Genomic DNA, 10,306 nt, shown 5'->3' on the forward strand with positions numbered 1-10,306 from the left:
ATTGGTCTATAAGCTTTCTTTTTTTGTGGTGTCTTTGTCTGGGTTTGGTGTCAGGGCAATGATGGCCTTGTAGAATAAGCTTGGGAGTGTTCCTCCCTATGCAGTTTCTTGAAAGAGTTTCAGAAGGATAGATATTAACTTTAAATGTTTGAGAGGATTCGCCCATGAGGCCATCTGATCCAGACTTTTGGATTTTGTCTGTTTGTTTGTTTATTGGTTTTGGTCTCACCTGCAGCATGTGAAAATTTCTAGACCAGGGATCAAAGCTGTTCCACAGCAGCAACCCAAGCTGCTACAGTGTCAATACCAGATCTGTAACCCACTGCACCACAGGAGAGCTATCTGTTGGAAGTTTTAAAATCAGTTTCAATTTTGGTACTTGCTATTTCTTCCTGGTTCGTCTTGGAAGGTTGTACCTTTGTAAGAATTTGTTTATTCTGGGTTGTGTATTTTTTAAAAATTAATTTTATGAAATATAGTTGACTTATAATGTATTAATTCCTGATGTACAGCAAAGTTACGCAGCTATACATATCTACATATTCCTTCCCATATACGTTATCACAGAACACAGAGTTGATTTCCCTGTGCTGTATGGCAGGTCCCCACTGATCATCCATTCCATGTACAAAAGTGTGCATTTGTCATTCTCAAACTCCAAATCCATCCCTCCCTCTCCCAACCTTCCCCTTTGGTAACCATACTTTTTTTTTTTTTTTTAAATGGCCACACCTGGGGGATATGGAAGTTCTTGGGCCAGGGATTGAATCTGAGCTGCAGCTGTGACCTATGCTGCCGCTGTGGCAATGCTGAGTCCTTTAACTCACTGTGCCAGATGGGGATTCAAACCCACACCTCTGCAGCAGCCTGAGCTACTGTTGTTGGATTCTTAACCCACTGCATCACAGTGGGAATTCCTGTTTCTCTTTTATAAATATGTTCTTTCCTATCTTTTTTTTTTTTTTTTTGGCCACCCCTTAGCATATAGAGCTTCTGAGCCAGGGATCAGATCCGAGCTGCAGCTGTGAACTAACCTCTGTAGCTGTGGCAATGCCAGATCCTTAACCTACTGTGCTGGGCCAGGTACCAAACCCATGTCCCAGTGCTCCCAAGGCACTGCCAATCCTGTTGTACCACAGTGGGAGCTCCCCTATCCTTTTTTTTTTTTTTTTAGGGCCACACCTGTGGCATATGGAAGTGTCCAGGCTAGGGGTTGAATCAGAGTTGTAGCTGCCAGCCTATGCCATAGCAATGCAGGATCCCAGCTGTGTCTATGACCTACACCACAGCTCAAGGCAATGCTGAATTCTTAACCCACTGAGCGAGGCCACATCCTCATGGATCCTAGTCATGTTCGTTAACCACTGAGCCACAAAGGAAACTCCCATCCCCTATCATTTTTATTAGATTCCACATGGTATTTGTGGGTTTTTTTTTTTTTGTCTTTTTGCTATTTCTTGGGTTGCTCCCGCGGCATATGGAAGTTCCCAGGCTAGGGGTTGAATCAGAGCTGTAGCCACCAGCCTACGCCCAGAGCCACAGCAACGCGGGATCTGAGCTGCTTGTGCAACCTACACCACAGCTCACGGCAACGCTGGATCGTTAACCCACTGAGCAAGGGCAGGGACCAAACCCACAACCTCATGGTTCCTAGTCGGATTCGTTAACCACTGCGCCACAATGGGAACTCCATGTATTTGTGTTTCTTTGCCTGATTTCATTTAGTATGATAATATCTAGGTCTACCCTTGTTGTTGCAAATGACATTATTTTGTTCTTTTTGATGGTTGAGTAATATTCCATTGTGTATATGTACCACATACCCTTTATCCATTCCTCTGTCGATGGACATTTAGGTTGCTTCTATGTCTTGGTTATTGTCAGTAGTGCTGCGAAGAACTTTGGGGTGCATGTGTCTTTTTGCATTATGATTTTCTCCGGATATATGCTCAGCAGTGGAATTGCTGATTCATATGGTAGTTCTTTTTAGTTTTTTGATGAACCTCCATACTGTTCATTGTTGTGCCAATTTACATTCCCACCAACAGTGTAGGAAGGTTCCCCTTTTTCCATGCCCTCTCCAGCATTTATTGTTTGTAGACTTTTAGATAATGGCCATTCTGACTGGTGTGAGGTAATACCTCATTGTAGTTCTGATTTTCATTGATCTCTCTTTCTCTCTCTTTTTTTCTTATGGACTCACCCACATCATATGAAAGTTCTTGGGCCAGGGACAGAATCTAAGCCATAGCTGCAACCTATGCAGCAGCTGTGGCAATGCCAGATCCTTTAACCCGCTGTCCTGGGCTGGGGATTGAACCCTCACCTCTGTGGTGACCCTAGCTGCTGCAGTTGGATTCTTATCCCACTGTGCCACAGTAGGAACTCCCTGCATTTCTCTTATAACTAATGATGTTGAGCATCTTTTCTTCTTTTTATTGGCCATCTGTTTGTCATCTTTGGAGAAATGTCTGTTTAGATCTTCTGCCAATTTTTTGACTTGGTTTTTTTTTTTTTGATATGAAGCTATATGAGGTGTTTATACATTTTAGAAATTAACCCCTGGTTTGTTGCTTCATTTGCAAAGAATTTCTCTCACTCATGGGTCTTTTCATTTTGTTTATGGTTTCCTTTACTGTGCAATAGCTTTTAAGTTTGATTAGTTCTTATTTGTTTTTGTTGTTTTGTTTTGTTTTCTTTGTGTGTTACCATCACCCTAGAGTATGGTTCCAGAGACTTTCTGCTTTGCTCTTGGCTTTATTCTCAGTACCAGGAATAGTGTCTAATATATAGTAGGCATTTAGTAAATATTTAACATTTTTTTAAAAATTAAAGTTGATCTACAATGTTGTGCCCATTTGTGTACAGCAAAGTGACTTAGTCATACATGTAGATTATTTTACTTATATTATCTTCCATCATGGTCTTTCCTAGGAGATTGGATATAGTTCCCTGTGCTAGTCAGTAGGACATTGTTGTTTATCCATTCTAAATGTAATAGTTTGCATCTAGTAACCCCAAACTCCCAGTCCATCCCACTCCATCCCCCCACCTTGGCAACAACAAGTCTGTTCTCTTTGTCTGCAAGTCTGTTTCCATTTTGTAGATAGGTTCATATGTGTCATATTTTAGATTCCACATATAAGTGATATTATATGGTATTTGTCCTTCTCGTTCTGATTTCACTTAGTGTGATAATCTCTAGTTGCATCCATGTTGCTAAAAATGGCACTATTTCATTCATCTTTATGGCTGAGTAGTTTTAGTGTTCCATTGCATATATGTACTACACATTCTTAATCCATTCATCTGTCAGTGGACTCTCAGGATGTTTCTATGCCTTGACTATTGTTCATAGTGCTATTATGAACATAGGGATGCATGTATCTTTTGGAATTATAGTTTTGTCCAGATATATGCCCAGGAGTGCGATTGCTGGATCATACGGTAGTTGTATTTTTAGTTTTCTGAGGAACCTCCATACTTTTTTCCACAGTGGGTGACCAGCTTACATTCTCATCAACAGTGTAAGAGGGTTCCCTTTCCTCCATACTCCCTCCATTATTTGTTTGTTCTTAATTTTTTTTCTTTTTATGGCAACACCTGTGCAATATATATGTAATTTCCCAGGCTAGGGGTTAAATTGGAGCTGCAGCTGCTGGGCTATGCCATGGCAACTCCAGATCCAAGCTGCATCTGGGAGCTTTGCTGCACCTTACGGCATTGCCAGATCCTTAATCCACTGACTGAGGCCAGGGATCTAACCTGTGTCCTCACACTGTTTCGGGTTCTGAAGCCACTGAGCCACAGGAACTCCTCCAGCATTTGTAATTTGTAGACTTACTAATGATGGCCATTTTGACTGGTGTGAAGTAGTACCTCATTGTTGTTTTGATTTGTATTTCTCTAATAATTAGTGATGTTGAGCATCTTTTCATGTGGCTTGTGGCCATCTTTTTGTCTTCTTTGGAGAAATGTCTATTTAGGTATTCTGCCCATTTTTCAATTGTTTTTTTTTGTTGTTGTTGAGTTGTTGGTATGTTTTAGAGATTAAGACCTTGTTGTTTCCATCATTTGCAACCATGTTCTTCCATTCCGTAGGCAGTCTTGTCTTTTTAAAAAAATACATAAATGGTTTCCTTTGCTGTGCAAACACACTTGTAAGTTTGATTAGGTCCCATTTGATGAATTGATTTTTGTTTTTATTTCTATTGTCTTGGCCAACTGACCTAGGAAAACATTTGTAATGTTTTTTTGTTTGTTTGTTTTTTTGTTTGTTTTGTCTTTTTGCCATTTTCTTGGGCCGCTCCTGCAGCATATGGAGGTTCCCAGGCAAGGGGTCGAATCAGAGCTGTAGCCGCAGGCCTACACCAGAGCCATAGCAACATGGGATCCGAGCTGCGTCTGCAACCTACACCACAGCTCACGGCAATGCCGGATCCTTAACCCACTGAGCAAGGCCAGGGATTGAACCCACAACCTCATGGTTCCTAGTCAGATTCGTTAACTGCTGAGCCACGACAGGAACTCCTGTAATGTTTTTGTGATAGAATATCTTGCCTATGTTCTCTTCTAGGAGTTTGATTGTGTCCTATCTTACATTTACATCTTTAATAATTTTGAATTTATTTTTGTGTCTGGTGGGATGATGGAGTGTTCTAACTTCATTGATTTACGTGCTTCCTTCCAAGTTTCCCAACACCATTTGCCGAAGAGACAGTCCTTTTCCCATTTTGTATTCCTGCTGCCTTTGTTGGAGATTAACTGTATATAAATTTATGGGTTCATATCTGTGCTCTCTGTTCTGTTCCTTTGACCTGTATGTACATTTTAGTGTTGATACCACACTGTTTGATTCCTCTAGCTTTGAAGTATTGTCTGAAGTCTGGGAGGGGTATACCTCCTGCTTCATTTTTTTTCTTCAGGATTGCTTTGTCACTTCTGGGCCTTTAATTGTTCGATATAAATTAGAGAAATAGTTGTTCTAGTTCTGTGAAAATGTCCTGAGTAAGTTGATAGGGATCACATTAAATCTGTAGATTGCTTTTGGTGGTATGGCCATTTTAACAATATTAATTCTTCCAGTGCAACAGCATGGGATATCTTAATTTCTCTGAATCATCTTTAATTGCCTTGGTTAATGTTTTATAGTTCTCAGCATCTAAGTGTTTCATGTCCTTGGTCAGGTTTATTCCTAGGGATTTAATTTTTTTCTGTGCAATTTTAAAAGTTGTTTTGTTTGTTTGTTTGTTTGTTTTTTGTTTTTTGGTCTTTTGAGGGCTGCACCCATGGCATATGGAGGTTCCCAGGCTAGGGGTCTAATCAGAGCTGTAGCTGCTGGCCTATGCTACAGCCACAGCAGGGCCTGATCTGAGCCACATCTGAGACCTACACCACAGCTCACGGCAATGCCAGATCCTTAACCCACTGAGCAAGGCTAGGGATTGAACCCTCAACCTCATGGTTCCTAGTTGGATTTGTTTCTGCTGTGCCATGGCGGGAACTCCTTAAAAGGTAGTTTTATTTTTATTTATTTATTTTTATTTTAATTTTTTGTCTTTTTACCTTTTCTAGGGCCGCTCCCATGGCATATGAAGTTCCCAGGCTAGGGGTCTAATTGGAGCTGTAGCCACTGGTCTACACCAGAGCCACAGCCATGCGGGATCTGAGTCATGTCTGTGATCTACACCACAGCTCACGTCAACGCTGGATCCTGAACCCACCGAGCAAGGCCAGGGATCGAACCTGCAACCTCATGGTTCCTAGTCAGATTTGTTAACCACTGTGCCATGACAGGAACTCCAAATGGTATTTTTAAAATATTAGTTTTTGAATATTTCATTGTTAATATACAGAAGTGCAACTGATTTCTCAATGTTAATCTTTTATCCTGCTACTTTGCTAATTTTGTTGATCAGTTCAAGTAGTTTTTGTGTGGAATTCTTGGGGTTTTCTATATTTAATACTTTGTCATCTTCATAGAGTGACAATTTTACCTCTTTTCTTCAATTTGGATACCTTTTATTTCATTTGTCTGATTGCTTTGTCTAGGTCTTGCAATACTATGTTGAATAAAAGTGATGAGAGTGGGCGTTCTTGTCTTCTTCCAGATTTTACCAGGAAGACTTTCATCTTTGCTCTGTTGAGTATTATATTGGCTGTGGATTTGTCATAAATGGCTTTTATTATGTTAAGATATGTTCCCTCTATACCCACATTGGTAAGAGTTTTTATCATGAATGGATCTTGAATTTTGTCAAATGCCCTTTCTGCATCTATTGTAATGATCACGTGATTTTTTACTTTTCTTTTGTTAATGTGGTATATGATGTTGATTGATTTGTGTATGTGCCACCATCTTTGTGAAGTTGGGATGAATCCCACTTGGTCATGGTGTATGATCTTTTTATGTTACTGGATTCAGTTGGCTAAAATTTCGTTGAGAATTTTTGCATCTGTATTCATCAAAGATATTGGCCTATAATATCCTTTTTTGGTAGTATCTTTTTATGGCTTAGGTGTAGGGTGATGGTGGCTTCATAGAATGTCTTTGGGAATGTTCCTTCCTTGTCAGTCTTTTGAAAAAATTTAAGAAGGATGGGTATAAGTTCTTCTTTGTGTTTGATGAATTCACCTGTGAAGCCATCTGGTCCTGGACTTCAATTTGTAGGGAGTGTTTTTATTACATATTCAATTTCATTTCGAACGATGCGTCTGTTCAAATGATCTATTTAATCTTGATTCAGTTTCGGGCTGTATGTCTCTAGAAAGTTGTCTATTTCTTCTAGCTTGTGAAATTTATTGGCATATAATTGTTCATAGTTTTCTCTTTTTTTATATTTCTGCAGTATTTGTTGAGATTTCTCTTTTTTCATTTCTTACTTTGTTTATTTGGGTTCTCTCTTCTTGATGAGTTTGGCCATAGGTTTGTCAATTCTGTTTACCCTTTCAAAGAAGCGCTCTTGGTTTTTATTATTATATGTCTTGGTTGGTCTGTTTGGATTCAACTTGTTTGGGACCCCTTATGCTTCCTGTATCTTGATAATCAGTATCCTTTAGATTTGGGTTATTTTCAGCCATAATTTCTTCAAATATATTTTCAGTCCCCTTTTCTTTTTCTTCTCCTTCTGGAATCTCTATTATGCATAGATTGGCCTGCTTTATATTATCCCATAAATCTCTTATATTGCTTTCACGTCTTTTCATTTGATTTTCTGTCTGCTGTCCTGGTTGGGTGATTTCTATTATACTGTCTTCCAAGTCACTTCCAAGTCACTATTCATTCCTCTGCATTATTCATTCTTCTCTTCAGAGCCTTTAACTCAGCTTGTGTCTCTCCAAATGAATTTTCTAATTTGTTTCAACTCCTCTTTATAGTTTCTAGTTCCTTTCTAAAATAATCTGCATTACTGTTCATATCTGCTCTTAATTCCTTCAGTATTTACTTTACCTTCTTTTTGAACTTCTTGTCTTTTACACTGCAGAGGTCTATTTCATTGTTTGCTCTTTTAGGGAAACTATTCTGTTATTTTAATGGGAATGGTTCCTGAGCTTCTTTATTTTGTTTTTATTTTTCTTACTCTGAGTTTAGGGAAAACTAATATCTACTGTAGTCTTGAAGGGCTATTTATATGGGAGCATGCCCTGTTGTCTAGTTTTTAATCTTGATTTTTATCTTTATTATCTCTTTCCTTCTGCTGAGTTTTTTTTGTTTGCTCTTTTCTAATTCTTTTAGGTTGTTGGTTAGGTTGTTTGAGAAATTTCTTGTTTCTTAAAGAATGCCTGTGTTGCTATGAACTTGTAAAAACTGCTTTTGCTGCATCCCATACATCTTGTATGATTGTGTTTTCATTGTCATTTGCCTCAAAACATTTCCAGATTTCTTCTTTCACTCAGTTTTGACACCCCCTTTTTCTTTAAGTAACATATTATTTGGTCTCCATTTCATTATTTTTTTTTCCTCCTTTTTTCTGTGGTTGATTTCTGGTATCATGCTGTTGTCGGCAGAAAAGATGATTAAAATAATTTGTACACTCTTAAAGTTCTTGAGGCTTGTTTTGTGCCCTAGTATGTGGTCAATCCTAGAGAATATTCTGTGTGCACTTGAGAAGAATGTGTATTCTCTCTCTCTCTCTCTCTTTTTTTTTTTTTTTGGGTGTAATGTCCTGAAGATATCAATCAGGTCAAACTGTTTTATTATATAATTTAGGATCTCTGTTGCCATATTGATTTTCTGTCTCGAAGATCTATGATCTATGTATCAGAGTGAGTGGGGTGTTAAAAAATACCGTTATTGTATTGCCATCAGTTTCTCCCTTTTTGTCTGTTAGTATTTGTTTTATCCGAGTGCTACTATATTGTGCAATATATGTTGATGAGTGTAATATCCTCTTGTTTTGATCCTTTATCACTATATAGTATCCTTTATCCTTTTTTAAAATAAAAATGTCTTTATTTGAAATGATAGGATTATCTATGGAGATATTTCAAGAGAGTTATCAAATATAATAAGTGAAAGAGTAGCAAAATTATTGGAATTGAGTTTGGTATGCAAAAACCTAGCATTCCTATAACCAGCCACCTAATTTTAAAGTATAGTGGAAAATATGCTATTCATATTTATATCAAAAGTGTGCATTATCTGGGAATAAGTGTAACAAAATATGTGCAAGAAAATTATAGAACTGGATTTAAGGACTAGCTAAATGAGGAAATATGTAACTTTTATAAATGACAAACATCAAGATTATAATGCATAAATTAACCTATGCATTTAGTTATTTTAATAAATCATAAATTAACCTATGCATTTATTTATTTATTTTTCTTTTTTTTTTAAATGAGAGTTGCAACATTTATTTCAGGTTCTCTCTTTTTTTCTTTTTGTATTTTTTTTCTTTTTTGCCACACAGGCAGTATGTTGGAGTTCTTGGGCCAGGGACTGATCCTGTGCCACACAGCAGCTACCAGAGCCACAGCAGTGAGAATGCAGGAGCCTCAACCTGCTAGACCATCAGAGAATTCCCTATATTTCTTTTTTGAAGGCTGCATTTGCAGCATATGGAAGTTCCTAGGGTAGGGGTAGAATCAAATCTGCAACTGCAGTCCTACACCACAGCCACAGCAATGCTAGCTCTGAGTTGCGTCTGTAACCTATACCATAACTTGTAGCAACACTGGATCCTTAACCCACAGAATGAGGCCAGGGATTGAACCCACATCCTCGTGGAGACTATGTTAGGTTCTAAGGTCCTGAGCCACAATGGGAATCCTATTTTTTAAAAATTTTACTGTAATATAGTTGACTTACAAAACTGTGTTAATTTCAGTCATACAGCAAAGTAAATAGGTTATACATACACATACATGCATTCCTTTTCAGATTCTTTTCCCATATAAGTTACCATACAGTACTAAGTAAATTTCCCTGTGCTATATAGTAGGTCCCTGTTACCCATCTATTCTATATATAGTAGTGTATATATGTCAATCCCAACTCCCTAATTGATCCCTCCCCCTCTGCCCAACTTCAAATCAAGTTTGGATTTGAAATCTTTGAGTCTGTTTCTGTTTTGTAAATTCTGTTTTAACATTTCTATAGGATTCCACATGTTAGCGATCTCATGATATTTGGCTTTCTTTGTCTGATGTACTTCATTTTAGATTTATCCATGTTGCTGCAAATGGCATTATTTCATGCTCTTTTATGGCTAAGTAATATTCCATTGTATATATGTATCACATCTTTATTCAGTCCTCTGTTGATGGACATTTAGGTTGCTTCCATGTCTTCGATATTGTAAACAGTGCTGCAGTGAACACTGGGGCGCATGTATCTTTTTGAATTATGGTTTTCTCCAGATTAGATGTCCAGTTATGGGATTGCCCTGGATCAAATGGTAATTCTCTGTTTAGTTTTTTAAGAATCCTCCATACTGGAGTTCTTGTTGTGGTGCAGCGGAAATGAATCTGACTAGTATCTATGAAGATGCAGATTCGATCACTGGTCTTACTCAGTGGGTCAGGGATCCCGTGTTGCTGTGGCTGTGGTGTAGGCCAGCAGCTGTAGCTCCGATTTGGCCCCTAGCCTGGGAACTTCCATATGCTGCAGGTGTGGCCCTAAAAAGTGTAAAAAAAAAATCTGTCATACTATTCTCCATAGTGGTTGTATCAGCTTATATTCCCTCCCAAGATAAGGGAGAGAATATATTGGAGGGTTCCCTCTTTTCCACACCCTCTCCAGCATGTGTTACTTGTAGATTTCCCCCATTTTTAAAGTTTTATTGAAGTATAGTTGATTTGCACT

The sequence above is a fragment of the Sus scrofa genome, chromosome 1 (genome assembly GCF_000003025.6).
Source record: "Sus scrofa isolate TJ Tabasco breed Duroc chromosome 1, Sscrofa11.1, whole genome shotgun sequence".
Classification (NCBI taxonomy): domain Eukaryota; kingdom Metazoa; phylum Chordata; class Mammalia; order Artiodactyla; family Suidae; genus Sus; species Sus scrofa.